Source organism: Strix aluco, chromosome 18, assembly GCF_031877795.1.
Source record: "Strix aluco isolate bStrAlu1 chromosome 18, bStrAlu1.hap1, whole genome shotgun sequence".
In the NCBI taxonomy this organism is placed as follows: Eukaryota; Metazoa; Chordata; class Aves; order Strigiformes; family Strigidae; genus Strix; species Strix aluco.
In genome coordinates, this window is record NC_133948.1 from 11,294,646 (window position 1) to 11,311,182 (window position 16,537).

The 16,537-nt window shown below is 41.1% G+C and overlaps 1 long non-coding RNA gene across 1 annotated transcript; it reads left to right on the forward strand.

The window, feature by feature from the left end:
• Positions 1-6,615: 6,615 nt before the first annotated feature.
• LOC141931789 (uncharacterized) lies at positions 6,616-8,010 on the forward strand. Its single transcript, XR_012625662.1, has 2 exons — positions 6,616-7,469; positions 7,793-8,010. It is a non-coding gene; the product is annotated as an uncharacterized LOC141931789 (long non-coding RNA).
• The last annotated feature ends 8,527 nt before the right edge of the window (positions 8,011-16,537 follow it).

Consider the following 16,537-nt stretch of genomic DNA (forward strand, 5'->3'; position numbering starts at 1 on the left):
ATGAGGCTCTTGGAAATGAGACCTGCATACATCAGTTGAGCTATAGGAAACAGTGATTACACATTTCAAGTTAAGAGAATTGACAAGGGAAGCTGAAGTCACCTGGAAAAATAGATGGTTATAGAGGTAAGGATAATCAGTTCACAGTGTATAAGGAGAGTGAAAGAAATCCTTGTGATAGTAATATCCCACTGGTAGATACACAAAATTAAAACGCTAATAATGCAGAAGAGTGTTTGATACATGCTTACAATTCATATTTAGAAGGAGACAAGGTGATATATTTAATTGCAAAGCCCCAGTAATTTCTGTGCAAGAAAAATAAATGGGCAGAAAAACTATCTGCTGCTTATTTTTTTAAAAATTGGGGATTTTGAGGAAATTCCATAAAACCAGAGGAATGCTTTTGTTGTGCCAGTACTCAGAATTCCAGTCAGAGGTCTAGAAAAGAATAAATAATTTTATAAAATACCAAAGACAGATACATAGTTAACACCAGTAAACATGACTACAGAAAATAATCCTGCTCAGGATTAGATTTCTTTTTTTTTAAACAAATTTCACAAACAAAAGTTTGGTTTTGTTTGTGACAAGATTTACAGGTGTTGTCAGAAAAGATCAGTGTGGGTAAAATGTAGATTTTCTTGATCATTTTGATTTTTTTTCGGCGAGGAGGTGCAAGAATAGTTGACTGAAATGGTCTGGTTATATTTGTGTAGGAGGTAAAACAAAATGATGTGGCCTCATACTCCAGTGCTGTCATTAATACTGAAACAAACTGTGAGAAGCTGTTAGAACAATGGAGGAATTCCTTTTGTGACATCAGCTCTGACCCTACAAGGTGACTTTATTCAGCCAGTTTAATAGGATTATTTACCAGTGTAAAATTATTCAATATTTACGTAAATGTTTACAGGATCAGAATTTAAAATGGCACATTATTTCTTGGTATTGACATGTGCTTCTACTCCAGTCTGCTTTTGCTGAACGGAATCTCAAAACTGCTTTTTGATCTTGGTGGTGAGTAGGAGGAGGGAAGGCAGCAACTCCAGTGGCAGGAGAGTGATCCAGTTCTGTCTGCTGAAAAGACAAATTAACAGTTTTTCAGACAGCTTCATTTGAAATTCTGCCAGGCAATTAATTTATTTATTCCTTTCCTTTTTATATTATGTACATTTTTTTAAAAAACAAAAGTCCAGTATTTTGAATGCAGCAAGCTGCTAACAGATGACAAGAATAGTTCTTCGACACGTACAAAAGTGTGATGGAATAGAACGGTATGAACTGTATTTGCTGTGATGTGTTCTGGGTGGGACGCTGGCCATGTTTTAAAGAGTGCGTTTGCAGATGGAGACTCTGGCTGTGAGTGAACACTTTTCCTTGAAGGGTCGGTCCCTCCTCCAGGTGGGGATAAAGAGCTGTTTTAGCTCCAGAAAAAGCTGTTGGGACTTAATGGCAAAGCTTCTGCGGTATGTTTATTTAGCTATAAAAGTTATGGGTATGATTGCCAGAAGTTAAGGAAACAGTGGACCTGATGTATTTTCAGTAGGTGATAGAACTGGAGAAGGAAAACAGCCATAAATAAATGATTGGGTGAATAAGTGGAAACAGAACAATGGAGGTGCTTGGTAGGGATGGCTCAGTAACACTTGTGCAAGTTAATTAAATAGCTGCGTGGAAGAAATGTATCAAATTATTTTAAGAACTATGGGAACTGCTGAGGAGAACTGTGGAATGACAGTCGATTTATATTTATAGGTCTGTTCTGGAGCCTACTGAAATCAATGGTATAGGTCCATTATCACTCTTACATATAGCATTTTCAAATGTATATACCAGGATTGTATATGTATTTTTTCCCATTCTGCAGATGGAGAGACAGAGGCCAAGAAGAGTTGTGTCACCTGCTGATATGCCACTTACCTAGGTTTCCTTTTTTCCTTTCTTCCAACCTATAGCTGTCTTGAAGGCATGGCAACAAGAAGGGCTTTTGTTTTGTTGGTATGTTTTTCCTGAGAGGAATATTCCTGAGCTAGTTGGAGGTTGAGCTGTTTTCTAAAAGTATGAATTCCATTCAGTAATCTGCTTTGGTGCTTGCTCTATGTTATCATTCATTGTGTGAGAGGTTTCTGTTAGGCAAAGAAGTACACAGCTGAAGGGGCTAACTTCAGCCATACTAACACTTCTTCTAGGTAGCTTCAAAAGTAAGCCAGCGTTTTGTCACCTTGCTGTAATCACTACAGCATTACAGTTTCAATCAAACTCTACAGAGGTAATTAAGTTCATACAATTGACATAAAAATGAATGCCTCAGTAGAGCACAAGTAATTTGTGCATACTTGAGTGAGCTAATACAACACTCTACCAGAAAATCCACTAGGAAAAGAGACTCTAAATCCTCTGATGGCAGCTTGCACCATTACTGATAATCAGGTTAAACATTTGGGATATATAAGAAAATAGACTTGTGTGGTTCTGGTGCTTGCAATACTGTCTCTGGAGCTCATACAACCTTGTTTTCTGAAAGCAGTACTAAAAAACTTCAAATTAAATCGTATGGGGCCTCCACTGCATTTTACAGACTTCAGTGGGGAGTTTGGGTACAGGAGTATTACATCAACGCTTTAGTAAGTGGTGTACCTACTTCAAAATGAAGCAGTGTTTGTAGTGAAAGATGCCATTTTTTATAGCCAATGATATCAGAGGGACAAACAGACAAACTTTTGGGCACTCTAGCTTCTCTTGAAGTCTGACTCAGATGCAGCAATCCACAAGTCCAAGCTGGAAACAAGTTACTGTAACTTTAGCCTGATTATTTTAATCAATGAATCTGAGAGAAAAAGATAAGTTAGAAGTAATCTAATTTAAAGAAACAGCATAGGTTTCTGATAAATTAGACAGACCTTATTGCTTGTGCAGGATTAATTTCTCTTCCTGTAAGAATAGGTTAGAGTGTCATAATAGTGAAGAACTGTCAAATGTGTTCTTTTGGCTGGAGAATTGTTTGGGTGCTCATATGTCAGGGTGGATGAAATGATTAGAAAACATACAGTCTGTTCAGCTGTGAAGGGAGCAAAACCAGACTACCAGTTAATAAGAATTCAGCTGGAACAGACCCTGGAGTCATATAGGTGAGGAGAAAAGGGGAATTTCCAGAACTGTGATAATGTTTCTGGTCCAACTGAAGCAACTTCTCTTTCCAAAGCTGTTCAGCTCATGCAGACATCGATGTTATGCTGTCGCTAACATGCAAAGACCTGCTAAGGCTGTAAGTCAAGGTTTCACATGGATAAAGATGAGATTTCCTTTGTAGTCTGAGAAAACATTAACCCATTCATTGTATGTAAGGGCTTCTCTTCTGAATGAAGCGTCAGCAGGCTCGCAGGATGTGTTTAACCATTGCAGGGCAATGTATCTGCATGTCTGCCTACTTTTAGTGTACAGATCTTTGAGCAGTCTATTGTATGTTTAATTTATTTAGCCAGGACAGAAATTTTAAATATTTATCTTCTCTCTCAGGGTAAATAAATACATATCTAGTAGCAGGATCTTACAGAAAACTATAGATTCTCAAAGGATAGGACTTTCTACAGATTCATTTTAGGATTATAAAAATTCATCCTTAAGAAATATAAGGCTATTGAACTTGTGCACTACTGACGCCAGGATACTCTCAGGCAGAAATGGAAGGCTTCATAGAAACGTTGCTCTAGCTTATCTCTTACGTTGCAGTTCTTTTATTAGATCAGAGAGCATTTTCTTTGTCTTTTAATTTAAAGTAAAAATTTGCAGTAACTCTTGGTTTGAAAAAAAATCCAGAAACGGGACAGTGGTGCATTGGAATGGGTATCTGCTGAAATGTGTAATCTCAAGGGCTTGGTGGAAAGCAACAGGACTGCAGGGAAAACTGTTCTTTGAAGTCTTGCATCATATACAAGAGGGAGAGAAAGCACAGTTTTTTTACATATCAGTTAACTTCTATTGGGGTATATGCATTAATTTCTCCTAATGATTACTGCAAATTTGTTACATTTTTGCCTAGCTTCTGCAAACAGAGATTGCTTAAGATGTTGCATGACAGCATGGTAACAGTAGTTCCAACTCCAGCTTGCCTCCCACAGTCTTAAGGGTACCTTAAATCAGTGGTTCTCAGCCTGTGGTCTGCGGATCCCTGGGGCACTGCGATGTTGTCACAGGGGGTCCGCGAAGGCTGAAAGCAGGGGTGGGGAACGTCCAGCCCAGAAACATTTGGTCTGGCCTGCGGCAAGCACTGCACCTCCTTTTCCCACAGCCCCCTCCCCTCAATGCTCCTCTCATACTACAGCCCCCTGCCCCCCACGCCTGCCCTGACGCGCTAGTATATTCAGTGCTAGTATGGTTGGTGGGACCCACTTTAACTGGGTGGTTTTTCTCTTAAAGACATTTTCTTAACCCAACGGCCCTCTTTAGGGCCACAACAGGGCTGAAGTCTGTTCCTCCAAGTGGTGGCCCTGGACCCATAAACGAAAATATATGGTGACTAAACACAGACAAACAAGAGGGGAGGTGAGAAGAATTGTAAAAACTTTTCATCAAATTTTAATGTAGAAATTGGCATCAAATTTGGAATTAGCACGTTAAAATACCATAAAATGGGCCATTTGAGCAAGAAGAGTGTTGATGCTATTATTTTAAATTCATAGGCAGTCATTGCAATAAAGATATTATAATAGGAGCATGTGCATTAACAGAACATTAATTCTCTCCAAATTTGAAGACCCTTCATGAGAAAATGGAAATAAGTATTTGATGCAGTCTAGTGCTTTAAATCTTGAATTAAGTCTTGGTGGTCTGTGGCCACAAAAGATATTTAAAGGGGGTCTGTGGTGAAAAAAAGGTTGAGAACCCCTGCCTAAAGAATAGCCTGATTTAATAAGCAGTGTATGTTGTGCCTTTTTATGTGTACTTTGAGTTTTGCAACTTTAGCAGTCCCATTTTGAAAATGATCTTCTCCATACGAAGTGCTAGAAATTTGTTTTTAATTAAAACTGGATTTCTTTCATAATCACATGAATCCAGAAGCCTGAGGCATAAGTAATCTCAAAATTTCAAGAATTGCAATAAAATATGAGTACTGGTGACAGTGTATAAACATAATGCATTATGCAGGGAGCTAAAGCAACTCTTGGATCAAGAGTCTGAGGAAGTATGAATACACTACTACTGAAACTACTTTCTGAGTTTTGCTTTATTAATATAGGGGTTGAGGTCTGGGATTTGGACTTCGAGAAGTAAAGCAACATTTAATGTACCACTTTCCGTTCTAGTTGCTGGTGATCCATATTCTGATTTTCAGTTTAGCAAGCTTAGCCTGGGGGGAAAACCACTTCGTTCTATTTGTGCGAAGCTTTTTCCTGTTGATTTTGAAGGAAAGGGTGCTTCAAGCTGATAACTATGGTTTCATTCTGTTTCTAGATATTTCCCCATATTTCTAAAGTGAGATCTTGATGCAGTAAGATAAGCATGAATTAGCTCAGCATTTACTAATACTTGAAGTGTGCAATTAGAGCTCTGTTTGCTATTTATACTTTGCCAAATTGATGTTCCTTTTTCTCAGTTCACCAGGTTTCTGCAAAATGCCATTGACCACAGTGTCACCTTTTCTTATTTGAGTTGCAGTTCTATACTCAGGGCTAGACGTGGGCACTGTGAAGAAGGGGGATTGCCTTTATATGGATATTGTGCATACTGCACCATATAGCCCTAAAGGGAGGAGTGGGCTCCCTATGAAATGCTCCTCTAACTGTGGACTTTGTTACAGAGCCCCAGATCCACCTCTACATTCTGTGCATTTCCAGCTGTAGAGTCTGGGCCTTACAGAGAGAATCTGACGTATGTCAGGTAATCATTGTTCTCAGAACAAATGCCTTGCTGTGTTCCCACACATTTCCTAGTGTCTTCCTAACTACATGATATTTAACAGTGTGGTGGAGAAGCATCTGTCCCTCCACAGCAGAGACAGTGATATTCCTTGCTAGTCTGTGCTGGCTACAAACAAATGTGATTGCTCTTTCTGTGTGCCTGAAAGGCAGCTTCTCCGTCTACAGGATTTGTTGTAGGTGAGTTTTCCCAAGGATCCTATATAGCCATCACCATGGCAAGATGTCCTTGGATTAGTTTAGTATCCATGTCCTTTTATAACCCCAGTACTCCAAAAAACCCTAAACAAGTAAATGCACCTCTAAGCTGCTTAATAAAAGGAAATATAATAAAGAATAAATAATAGCCTTAGGAAGGGAGGCAGTTCAGAGCCGTAATATGGATGCACTAAGCTGTAACTGGTTGGTTTTGTGACTGATACAGTATTTCATGTTATTTTTATCCTTCCAGTTAAAACCAGATACTGCTGTTCTTAAAGAGCAGTGAATCTATTTAATGATACCTTTAATAATCTCCTCTTTCCTTTTGAAAGCAGTATTTGGGAAACAGAATGTCTCTCCCACTAATGGCTGTCTGCCAACTGGCTTTCATCTTTGTCCTTTCTGATTCTGCAGTCATTTACCCATGTGAAGCATTTGCTCTTAGATCATGCAGTTTTTAGCTCTTGGCAGTCAAGATGAGAGAAATCAGTGTAAATTGCTGGGGTGAGTGACCAGAAGGTGACAGTCAATAACCTTGGATATTGGGTGCTTCAGTCTGAGAGCAAGATGAAGTATGAGTGAATGGAAAACTGCACAGAGCTCATGAAGGAGGATCGGCTACAGAACCTCAGAAAATAGTATTAAAAAGAGCAAATAAAGAAGATCCTCTGAGGTAGAAAGGAATTATTTCTTGAGACTCATGTAAGAAGCTTCTGTGAATACTGAACAGGACTCTGGGTCTGCAGAAACCAGCAGAAGAACCTGGGTTGACCTCAATACTGGGAGATCATTGTCTTCAAAGCTATTTGCCTGTGGACATTTTAAGATAAGGACTAAGGAAGCTATGTATTCTCTGACAGAAGTTTCTTTAAGTGAAAGCATCTGCTATTGAGCAGCTTAAGGAAGGAGAGCCTTGAAATGGCTCCTGGAATTCATTTGCTTACACAGTGGTGTAGATCAACACCACTGTGGTTTGGGACTAGGCTCCCTGATACATGAAGGAGAGACACTTTATTTTGACTCTACCAGATCCAAGTGCTCCAAGTCAGGTGAGCATTCATGAGGGCTTTTCAAGAAGGTGTTGATTCTAGATTTTTTAAAAATTCTTGTGCAGCATCCCAGAGAGAAACATTATATATTGCACACCTTGGAATAAAATTACAGAAGTTGGCATTACTGCTGGTCAGCTGAAAGGACGGATGGAAAGGACTATGAGCAGATTCTCTTCATCCTGAGACATATTTCTACTAGAAGAATATAGATTCAGTTACTAGAGACTTCCAGTGAAATATTCGGAGTATATTTGTATTTGACCGAGAAATTAAAATCTGTCATAGATAATTGCTTCATGTAAGTTTGAATATTGCCTTTGAGCTTGGACACTGAATCCCTTTGAGTTTGTGAGGTGGCTGCTGTTGATTTGACTTGGTCTCCTGTCAGGTGCTCCTCCAGAAAATTCAGCAGTGCATTTCAGAACTTCTTCTGGTGTTGATTCACCTTTCAAAGCTTTACACAGGTTTACTCCCCACTCTCTTTTCTTTATTTGACCTAGCTGTGTGGGAGACCACAGATTTGCGTGTAGATGTTTACAGAAAATGGCCTGGACATTTGTGTTGAGTTAAATACACTTTTAAAGATAGTTTGGACTGATATGATCTTTAATTTCTTTTCAGAAGCTGACACTTTCTTGTTCCCTGAAAATGGAAGATGGATGTGTTTCTTTGCAGTACAAGAGAAATTACGTTTTGAAGCTGCTTTTCTAGTGGTGCATTTTGAATGCATCAGATTTCCCATTATTCATTATTTGCTGCTTTAATTTTTTATTTTTATTTTTTCTTGTTTCAAATGCCCAAGTCTGTAAGAAATATTGTCACAATAAAATTTCACAGTCATATGAGAGTGGTACTTGCATAACGTTAGAACGGAATTAAGAGTTTCTGCTTTGGAATGCAGAGCCAAGCATTCAAGAGCATTTGGAATGTTGAGATGAAAAAAACTGTCTTGGAACAGGGTGTTCTCATCCTGAACCAGATTTCTTGGTGTATTTCCAGAAGTAGTGAACATAACTGTGAAATGGGACCCAGAAGAAAAATTTGGGACCCAGTAGGACGTGACCTCTTCTTCTGTTGCTTTGCTCCTGGTGGTGGTAGAGCCAGCCTAAAGCAAACTGCCTGCCAGGGGCAGGTTCATGCCTGACATGTCTGAAAGCAAGACACAGAGCTAGCTGGAGCAGATAAATTACCAACCAACAATTCATCTTATCCACGTGAAGTTCTCAATTGTCAGATTTCCCAGGCTGAAGTTTATTTTGTACCATGAGACTGATTTAAAATAAACCCTGCAGTTCTTCATTGAGTGTCAACCTGTACTAAATGCAGGGAGGTCAGTGGGATCATATCATATGCAGGATGGTATCTGAGGGCTTACAGGAATATTATAAAAATGGGACATCACATTGTTCTGTTCTCCAAAACACTAAAACTTTATAATCTTGCATCTGAATATAAAATATTGAATAGTGGATGTCACAAAAGGTGCCTTCAAGCTTGGAGAATAAGTAAAATGTTTGCCTGAGGGGAAACATAAATTTTTATTCCCACTTTGGTGGGAACCGAATGTGATTTGTAGGATTACTGTTGGTTAAACTAAAATATACTTTATTGCATAAAGATGAAGGGATTCAGATGAATGTCATGTGCAGTGTTATTTCTGTTGTGCAGTATAGATATATGGCTGTTAGCTATCAACAACTCCTGTTCTAGGAAGCTCAGAGACAGAGTGAGAGTAGGAATTGTGTCTGGACTGGGCTATCATTCAAGAATACGTATCCTTCATATTCAGAAGTTTAGGAATTGTTGAACAAGCCATAATGGAGAAAAAGATGTTGGCAACCTTAGGTATCTAAGGTGATGTTAGCTTGAAGTTATTGAAGTGCTGTTCCCCAAAGCTATGAGAGGACTTGTAGACAAAACAAACGGTCAGCTCAATTTCATCCTGCCAATATTTATGCTCTCTAGTTTGCATGGAAAAGCCGCTGAACCAAATCTGCTTCCTCTGACTGCCTTACACTTTGCATCTTATCTGAACATCTCCAAGGGTATGTCAGCTTTCTGTGAACAAGGGATTCACAGAGTGTTTAAGCATGTGCCTAAATCAAGTATGTAAGAATCTCACAGAAGGCAATAAGCATGTGTTTAAATGCTTTGCTGGATTGCCACTAGTCATGTAGCTTTTCAGAGCCTGAGTTTCCCCTTTCTGTAATGAAGGCTTTCCTACTTCACAAGAGTGTAGTGAGGAGAAATATTAAACACTGGAAGATTGCTCTTTCACTCAGGTGACTGTATATCGTAAACACCTTCAAAAGAGCTCTTCTAGACTTCTAAATAGGCAATTTCCATCAGCCTCTAAATCTTATTTACATAAATTCTTCCGCAAGTGATGAAACAGCAGGCCATACAGTATGCTTTGAGGAATCAAAAGTAAGGTCAGTCAATAAATGATCCCAAAATCAGTGCTACATATGAATTTGCTCATTTTCTTAGATAAAAGGACATGCTTGATGCGTGAAACCTTTGCTTTGTTTTAGTTTTGTAAATAATCATGAAGGGAAGAGTAAAAAGTTCACCGATATAGAAAACAAGACTTCTGTGTAGGTAAAGACAAAGGTTTTTTTGATTGTCTGGCTTTAAAAGTGGATTTGAATTTTGTTCCCTGTCTGTGAAACTGTGGTATGTGTTTCTAAGACCTCTACAGGGAGGAACGCGGTGCCTTTTTGATATGTACACTGCATTTTAATCTTTGAACTCTTAGTTGTTAGCTTTTTGACTGTGGAAAGAGAGCTGTGTGTTGTCTTACAGATCGAGTGAGGAAGAAGGTTTCCTCCGTGGTTTTATTCTGAATTCTGCCACTGACTTGCTCTATAGCCATAAGTTAATCACTCATATCTTTCTGTGGGTAAGTCATTTCTATCTCTCTCAGCCTCTGCTTTGCTAAGGATAGCAAGGTTTACATGACTGTCCTGTGTACACTGAGGCAAACGGGGATTCTGCTACTGGGTTGTTGCATTCTACTCCCCTCACCTGAGAGAGTCACCTGAGCACCAGACACTGGTGTAGCTTCGTATATATTTGAAGAATAGAGGACAGCATTTATTGTGCTTGGGTAGGAGAGACTTTGCTTAGTGCTGTTGTTCATGAGACAGAGGTAAGAGAAACAGGCTGATTTAAGAGGCAAGTAGGGACACACAGGTGAGAAAGCTTGATGGCGTGATTCAGTCCTGGTACTTATATAGGTTTTAGGGCTAGAAGAGCGTTAGGACTGAGATCAAGGAAACTGTTAGCTCATGTTTGATGGATGCAGTGTCCAGGATAACTTGCTTTGTGCCATTCTTTTTTTACCGTAAATCTGGTCTCAAAAGAACCCTCTAAGACTTAGTTTGAAGTTTTAGAAGGCAGGCATTCTTTATTGCAGCGCCGGATGCACGGGGGATCATTCCACCTAACATGCATGCCGAAAGACAAGGGCACACTTATTCATTTCTTTTATTGTATACAATATTTATGTGATTTCCAAGAAGTACACACCTATTTCCAGAGAATCTAATGCATATGTTAAGACATTGCGCAAGCATACTAAAATTTGGGGAAGAGTCCCTGAGGGGCTTCTGCAGGTGTCTGCCGGTTTATCTGCCCTGTCTGGGATGTACTCACAGAATCACAGAATCATCCAGGTTGGAAAAGACCAAGATCATCTAGTCCAACCATTAACCTCACACTGGCTGTTCCCAACTCCACCAGATCCCTCAGTGCTATTTCAACCTGACTCTTAAACCCCTCCAGGGATGGGGACTCCACCACTGCCCTGGGATATTAATCAGGACCTTCTCGGAAGTGTTTTGGCCTTTGTTGTCTGACTCTCATGGAGTCATGCGCTGTCTCCTGTTCTAGTACAGATGTGCACTGCCTCACATGAACCAACCCGCGCACCCCAACGAGAGCTTCTGTATGATGCACGTGTCTTACCAAGCAAGCAGGTGCTACTAGAGAAGCTGTGATCCTCACACAAGCCCAAGTATGGTGATACCACCTGCTTGACCAGTTCTTCCAGCTGTAGGTAGCCTTCACTGGGGCCAGTAGGCTCATGGACACTCTGCAGAATTAACTGCATCACTCATCACAGTTGCAAAAATTATGTCCTTGGGTGTGTTCTTGTCTGAGGCCCCTTACAGCAGTTAGCACCAACTGCTTGCAGGCATCAGCTAGCAGGCATCACTTTGTACACAAAAAGGCGTAACTAGACCAACCCACAGGTTTCTGAGTGTTGGTCAGCTGCAGAGGTTAAAAAATCATCACCATCAATGCCAGAAGAGCTATGTCTGGACCTAGAGCAGTATCAGTCGGTCTTCTCCAGACCTACCAGTTGTTCTGTGCAGCACAGGGTCAGAATGATGGGATGTCAACAATGCTACTGAAGCAATGCTTAAGGAATAGCCTGGGGAAGATCCCTTAGCCCACCTCCTGTAGGTGTCCCCATCTCCCAATTTATTAACTAAATTGAATATTAGTTTCTAAATGCACTGAGGCACTGATGGATCATGCATAGATGTTTCTCATAATACACCCCACTTGACAGGACAGAGTACTTACCAAGGCATTACTAGAGAACAGCAGTAGCTCTGCCATTGGGGACTGCTGGGTCCATCCCCATCTAAACTGCACCAAGTTTCGTGGTGTATCCCGTTGCATAAGACTCAGTGCAGGCACAGATTTAGGGTTAGGAATCCAAGAAAGAGAAATCCTAGATGTACAGTGAGAGAGGGGCACTCAAAAGGAGTTGCCAGAATATTTGGAAGGCTGTTGGTAGGGTTTCCTCAACACTGTGTGACCTGGGGATGTGGTTGATACCCTGGTTTAGAGCTCAGTCTAGGTTTAGAGTCAAGATTATGGCTGAGAACGAGAAATTCAAGCCATATAGCAAGAGTGGAATTCAAAGGGGATGGATGCGAGAGTAAAGTGAGAGCTTCTACAAGGGCTCTCCCCTGAGTGGTCCTTTGCCTGGGGGACTGGAGTACCCCATGGATAAGTGCCAGCCTAGGGGAAGGTGAGGGATAGACACGAGTGGCTCTTAGGCTGGGACAGTGGGGTTACAGAATCGTAGAATTGTTTAGGTTGGAAGAGACCTTTGAGATCATTGAGTCCAACCATTAACCTAGCGCTGCTTTCTCAACCAGGGCTCTGTACCCCTCTGGCTCCTTCTGAGCTGTATTTCCTGTGCTAAGTGTGGATGGTGTGCATGCCAGCACCCAGCTGGGCACCATGGTACACTGCAAGTGTAACTGGAACCAGAGGTATATGGTGCCTGCACAGCAGCCCTCAATGTCCTGGCAGGGGGTCCACCCAAACTGGAAGGATTAGGGTTGTCACTGCTAGAGAGGCAAAGAACATGCCATGACTATTTTCCCTAGCACAACCAGGGTTAACACAATACAACCTCAACACCCACTCATTTTTCTTGGGACAGAGATACTCTTCTATGTAAACAGAGATTAAGTTCAGTGCATCCTTGTAAAGGACCCTGCTATCAAATTGTGTTTAGAATTGCACAGAGGTCCAGGGAGAGGGCAGGGTTCCCAGTTTCACTAATGAACTTTGTTTTCAAGCCTGTATCTTTTTTTTTTTTTTTTAAACTCGTCTTTTACTTCCCAGAAATGTGTTCTGCTTTTCAACCTTTAGTATTCATATCTCATATATCTAGCATGCTGAGAGATTCCAGCTCCACGCTTCTTTACTTCCTGTCCTTGATAGTTTAACCTCTAGACATTCACACTGGTTCACCACCATCCTTGAGCTGTAGCTTTGTGATTCCTTGCCTGTTGCTAGCCATTTCATATCGTTCTCTGCTGTTCGCAGTTTTTGGATTTGACATTCCTACTACTTCTAGTAAAAGGAAGTGACTAAACACCAAGGAACACAAGGAGATGACTTTGTTTGACAGCAGATTGCATGAATGTTGCTGTATATTGATAGAGAGTGCAGAGCTGCTGGAGTGCTAGGTCTTCAGCATATGTAAAGCTGTGGTTATATGCATTCCTCCTTGTTAGGGAGTTCCTGGCAGTGTTTTGAAAAGCCAGCCCCTTGACACGAATCTCTTTGCTTTGTTTACGTTCTGGCTAGAGCAGAATTAAGTCAGCCTTGAAGAGAATCACAAGTTCACTAGTTATCTTTTAAATACTTCTATTTCTTTTAAATAATTTTACTGTTACTGACACTTTATGGCTGATCAGAGATGCCAAATTACAACCCCAAGAAAAACAAAACGTCTGTTCTCTTACAAGAACAATATTTGCAGGATGAGAATTCATGCTGTACTGTCGCAAATGAACAGGCATCAGCTTGGAGGAAGGAGGAGACTGAGGGCTAGTTCCAACTTTTGGGCTCATTAATGTAGACACCCACCCTCTGCAGCAAGCAGTCACCATTAATCCTCACTTTGCTGAGTCACTGAAGAACCAGCAATGTAACTGCTTAGACTCAGAAGCAAGTTTCGTCTTTCATTTCATGTGTAAGCTGGTTATTAGGGATAGTAGCTCTTAACTGTAGTCTGAACTAAGTATTATTCTCTGTTATGTTCTCTGTTGGAAATGATTTCCAGTCCATCATGTGTTTTTAGTGAGACAGATATGTTGTCACTGCTTCTGTTGTGATTGTCAGTTCAGCAGTTAACACCTGTAATCTCAGTTGACTTCAAGTGTCAACATAAATATAACTGGGATAGGAATTTGCTTTTGAGTTTCTAGTGGGTCATGGGAAATGAAGTTTATAATTTGTAAGCTGTGACTTGAGATGGTTCTGTGTTTATGTTGAACTCTTCTATCATGGCATATTTGCATTTATCAGGAGATCGCCTTTAACTGGCCAACACATCCATGAGGCATGAGCTAAACACTTGCTGTAGGTGCAGGGTTATGGCTGAACGGATAAAGCCTGTGTTTTGGGGTAAGAGTAAGTGGTTACTCAGGTCTCCCTTTTTTTTTTTCTTGTTATAAATCCCTTTTTAGTTCATATTCCAGGAATCCTGCTGGGCTGTGACTGTACTTCAGCTTGTTTTTCAGAAAAGCCCCTGAGTTGCCTAAAGGGTCCTTCACAGGACAGGGAGCTTTTTCAGTCTCAGCAGGTTTCTTTCTCTCTGATTGTTCATTTAGAGTAACAGTCCCAAAGCCTTTATTCCAGGTCCTTGCATGGGCCCCTCCCTGGGACTTCAGGTATCAAGATGCTGCAGACAGGAGGGTGTTAAAGAGGAGATGATTAGCAGTGGTTTTCAGTAGAAGTATTAGTTCTGCCTGCTTTGAGAATGCCTCTTTCCCAGTAACCTTATTGCCCTGGACTCACAGGAGGTGCAGCAGTAGGTGACAGGCCTGACAGCACAGAGTCCTCTCAAATGGTGAAGAGGCAATGTTTCTTCCAGGTCAAATACAGCTACTTTGACAAGTCCCGTTTTTCTAAAGTGGAGACTCACTACTGTTATTCCACTGCTGGAATAACAACAGTCTAGGGGTCCTAAGGTAAAGAGCCTGAAGGGATGCAGCACAGTGAAGATACGGACTGCTTCTCTGTGAGTTCAGGCATACCCAGGTCACTGGAACACGACCATTGGTGCTGGCAAACTCACCAGCACATTCCTAATAATGAGTTTGACCTGTTCCAACCAGCAGTTTCCTCCAACAACTCCTGGGTGTGGGTTGGCAGCTAGGGAATCAAGGAACTAGTCTCAAAAGGCAGACTGCTGCAGCCATCCAGTTTTAGGACTAACCAATTTACTAGCCTGGACATGGCTGCTCTCGACCAGCTGACCTCCATGTGCCCAGTTAATGTTCTAGTATAGATGTTGTCATAGAGGCCAAAACGAACCAAGTCTCGGCTCATGTTCAAGCAGGGTGTGATGCTGATGGCGTGATAGTCTTTGGGTCTTTTAAGTGGGTCACTCCCACTCTTTTCTCATCGCCAGATCCAGAAGCTGGTCTAATAAGACCTAGAGGAACCACAAGATTGCCTTTGAGGCTTGCAAAAGGAGGCATTTCAAATACAATTTTGCAGATACTAAGGCAACAGTTAATTGTTAGGGATAGTTCATTGTTGCGTAATACTTAACTTGCTTTATTGTGATGCTATGGCTTTTGGAATTGTAACAGCATTAAAAAGCAGATAAAAATCAGGCCGTTTCCTTAATTTTCAAATAATAAATTCGTATGTATTCAGTGTTTTGCATTTACGGGAAAAATCACTACACATTTATTGCTATAATCTTCCTGCTACAGTCTTCCCTGAGCATCCAATGCCAGCTGCTGTCAGAGGCAGGATACTGAGCTATGGGCTCATAGTTTGACTCACCTGTCTAGTTTTGTGTTTTTGTATAAAGATAGTCAACATCTAAGACTATTGTATAGAAAGGGTGGAAACTGAATGGAAGCAAATGAGACAAATGAACTATAATTGTTTCAGATAAAACAGTGTATATGACCATCAAAGCAGGACAGGGCCACCCTAAATGTCTTTACATTTGAACATTGAACTATTTCAGTTTTTTAAAAAAAATATTTTTTCTCTTTCTAAGCAATGTCTGGAGACAGAGGAGTTTTCCAACTATAAACACTTTTGCTTTCACTGAGTTTATATTTTCAAAATGGCTGTTTGTTTGGCCTTGAATAAACAAGTCTCCACAACACTGTGTTGGGCAATCTTGGCCACTGATATGTGTGTGGTGTATGTGTTTACGTGTGTCCAACCCTGTTCAGTCTGACTGAATTTCAGTGTCAGGCAAGGACATACAAAATGTGTACAGTCTGCAGGGAGTCTGGGCTTGGCAGGCTTCTGGAGGCCCGCACAGATCTGCCCTTGACTCTGCAGCAAGTGTCAGACTCTGAGGAGGAAGCAGAACAGGGGAAGTCCGACCTGGCTCCAAGACTGATAAGTGGCACCTTTTTAGCACTTGAAAATAGAGACTGACATGCAGGAACTGAGTATCATTTGTCCCGTCTTAGTCACCCCAGGTTGTGGGGGGTGGGAACAGGCGAAGGAAGGAAAGGAAAGTGCAGATTGCCTTTTGGCAAGAGCATAGGGCCTGCTGAGGGCTGAGTCCAGAAGTGGTGTTTCTTTTGGACTTGGGGTACCCCTTGGTGATGGCTACCTGGCACTGAAGGACTAAGTTTCCTCATTCCAGGAGGTTGTAGATTCTGGGCAGAGCTGCTAAGAAAATTGTCCCTGTGGCAGAGGCATGGCTAGGCTCTGCCATGTCAGGAGAGAGTTACCAGGGAGAGAGTGGCCCCAGGCACCAACTGACCAAGAAAGAAGAGAGATGACACTTTAATAATAAGGCACTGCCCATGCTTTTGGGCAATGCAGAGGATTTCTGTAACCAATTAT